The sequence below is a fragment of the Labrus bergylta genome, chromosome 5, assembly GCF_963930695.1.
Source record: "Labrus bergylta chromosome 5, fLabBer1.1, whole genome shotgun sequence".
Taxonomy (NCBI): Eukaryota; Metazoa; Chordata; class Actinopteri; order Labriformes; family Labridae; genus Labrus; species Labrus bergylta.
This window is the reverse complement of record NC_089199.1, coordinates 8,421,435-8,425,036: the sequence shown is the minus strand read 5'-3', so window position 1 is coordinate 8,425,036 and position 3,602 is coordinate 8,421,435.

The following is a 3,602-nucleotide window of genomic DNA, read 5'->3' as shown; positions in this document are numbered from 1 at the left end:
ACTCCCTGCCTCTCCATCTCCACCTTCACCTCCCTCTCTGCTCCATTATAATTGCTCACATTTAACAGTTGAGCTTCTGAATCCTGAGGAGCAGAGAAAATAAGGAGGGGGCGGCATGTACAAAAAAAGAATTAAATATATAAAAGCACGCATCTCTGGTGGAAATTGACTGGCACCGATGTTTAAAATAATAAGATGCAGCTGTTGATAGTAGCGACTGTCTCCAGGTTTACTTCCCCGTTGCCCCTGTGGCAGCAGAGGAGCCGTGATGAAGGAAGACAGCTGACAGGTGCTCCAGGATGATGCTGCCATCAGGTGCATCTGCTAAACCTAACTCGGAGACAGGAGAGGAGAAGTGGAGAGGAGGGGAGAGAGAGAGAGGGAGAGAGCGAGAGGGAGAGAGCGAGAGGGAGGCGAAGAGAGCGAAAGGAAAAAGATGCTCAACGTCTTAGTGAGAGTGGAGGAGGAGAGGAGTGGCCAAAAAAAAAAGAAGAGGGATAAGAGGTTTAAAGCATCAAAAAAAAAAGGGGGGGGGGGGGGGGTGGAGGAGGATGAGTATGTAAGAGAAGCAATAAGTGTGTGTGCAGTGTTTGATTGCATGCACCTTGAAACTTTATGCCAGCCCTTTCCTGTAAAGAAATTCACAGGGTGTCTTTGAACCTGTGAGGTTGACAGGATAGGTCCCTCTCCGTCTAGACTGACACACACTCTGAAGGGCTAACACGTTTGCAGAGCAGGTCAGGAGATTGAGAGGAAAGGTGGATGAAAAGGTAATAAGTGGAAATAATAAGCCGGTGAAGGAAATGACAGAGAAGTTGTAGGAACAATTAAAGAAATAAATACAAAGTGCATAGGGAAAAAAGGCAGCGAGTCAGGAAGCGAGTTTGAGCTAGTGTGCTGTTGCGATATGTATATATCCCTGCATGCATCAGCACTTTGCAGCTACGATACATACACACACACATGCCTTCCAACTCCTGTGTCAAAAATGCAGCCTGAATATACAGGCATAATGGATTCACTCTGACAGTGGCGCCACTGACGGTGTTTCTGACTTTAATGAAAAATGGTGCAGCAGGCAGAAGTCAGGAGCTGAGTTAGGGATTTGAACCCCCTTGAACCCCTCATGCTGGGGGAGGAAAGAAGGATGGAAGGCACACCACCCCCAATCCCCCTCCCTCCTCATCAACACGATGAAGTGCTCACTTGTATCATGACTCCGTTCTAGGCCAAGCAAAAAGGGACGAGGGAGTGTGACCAAGTAGCCCTCTCTTTTCCTTTTAACATGTGCATCTGGCTTTATTCAACACACACACACACACACACACACACACACACACACACACACTGTCCACACAGCCTGACAGAGACCAGTGCATCGCAGGTAGCCCGACAGAGTGGCTGGGAGCGCTGTCACCAATTTGTTCCTAGCCATGGGGGACATGCAGGGGATGGAGAGGCGATGGCAGCTCCCTGTCCTCATCATGGCTAATGAGGCCCAGGCTTCTCCTGCTTCCTGTGTGTGTGTGTGTGTGTGTGTGTGTGTGTGTGTGTGTGTGTGTGTGTGTGTGTGTGTGTGTGTGTGTGTGTGTGTGTGTGTGTGTGTCTGTATGTATGGGTGTGGGTGTGTGAGATCAGTTTGTATCAACTTGTGTCAGTGCTGCTAAAGCTCCTATTCCTGAAAACACCAGGGTTGTTATCTTGGCACAAACCACCACACACTCTTAGTTCTCATCACAAAAATGTCCTGGCTGTATTATTCACCAGGCCAAGAAACACTAAATACACACACACACACACACACACACACACACACACACACACACACACACACACACACACACACACGCATGCACGCACTCACGCGCTCACACGCACACGTGCGCGCACTCACACAGAAAGAGAGAGAGGAGATAAAGTCTTGTTCATGGCAGCTACCATACAATGAACTGCAGATCTTCAGGGGCACCGCTCCAGCTGAGGGTTGCCTGCTGTGCTGGCTGACTGGAGGCAGGACAGGAGAGAGAGGAGAGCGAAAGCACCAATACTTGCTGTTTTAAATTCAGCCAGAAATCATGAATTGGTATGAAATGATGACCTAACCACTCAGGAAACAATCAGCATCGCCATAACAGAGCTTTAGTTAAGCTTCTTTGGCAATATGGCACATGTTTGAGGTTAAAGTATTATAGAGCATTCTTTATGGCTTCGTGTTTAAGGTAACTTGACACAGTTTAAAAGATGACTTTGTGTTTTCTTCATAGTTACATTTCTGTGTAATGAAAAAAAAAATGAAGCAAGTTTAACATTTGACTTTATCATTTATGTGAGATTTATTCAAAGAGCTGGTGTTTGTTTTGAGGACATTAAACGTACACAGACATTCTATCTCATATAAGAAGTGAATGAAGTGGTCGATGAAAGTAATGTAGAAAGAACAGCGTTGCATTTGTAGTTCAGGAGCTCCTCAGTGTGGTTTATGAGGAGAAGTGCAACCGAAGGGAGGCTTGTGTTCTCCCACACACCTTCACGTGCATGCTTAAACATAGAGTCATTAGCTTTAAAAAAAAAAAATTATATATATATATATATAAACTTATACAAAGTCATGCTGCTCAATCATCACTTATGGGCCACCATACATATGTGGTGATGACTGTGTGTGCAGATACACTTTCCATTTTGATGTTTTATGTGTCTTGGTTTACTCAGAATGTTTCTGGGCGAGGAGCCCGGGTGTGTTTCCCCCAGCAAATAAATATTGCTGATGCGGACATAAAAGAGAAAACATAATCATAGTGAGGTAAAAAAAAACAAAAAAACAAGTGGATTGTTCAAAAATGAGGATCCTTGTGTAAGCTTTCAGCCGTGGAGTTGGTCTGCTTTCTGTTAGACAGACAGATGCCAAACACTGGCAGTTAGCTTGTGCTAGCTTGCTAAATGATGGCATTTCCCATAACAACATGTGTAATATTCTCAGGTAGCTTGCAGTGTAGCTACAGGCAGTATTTAAGTACATGCCAATCCTGTGGTTGGCGTGCATTTTGGTGGCGGTGAGCCCAGGAGGAGGATCCAATTTACAAGCTGCAGCAACATTTTTTACTGATTCTACTTTTAAGTTTGAAAAATAAAGTAAAGTGTCATAAGAATATTTGAAAACTGAAAAAATATATTTATTTCCCTCTCTATTTAGTTATTGGCAAAGCCTGCACAAATGTGTTCTCACTTGTGTTTACTTTTGGATAAATATAGAATGAACTACAAACTTAACTTTGCTAAAAAAAAATCTTTTAGGTTTACTTCCATTTCTACTAAAAAGAGAGATATTATCAGATTGGAGTTTACAGCAGGGTTGGACGGCCACCAGCCAGATAAAAAGTATGATAACCTTTAAATATGGCTGGAATGTAAGATAGGTGTTTTTTTTCTACCATGACATAAAAAGACCAACATTTGTTCATTTAGAGGAGTGTATCTGGTCAATATTGTCACTTTATTCGACTGTATGCTTTAATCTCTACCTGCTGCAGAAGAGCTTGTCACTACTTTTCTATATCTATGGTTTTGTGTTGGGTTGGTAGTGTACAGTGTGTTTAGTACAC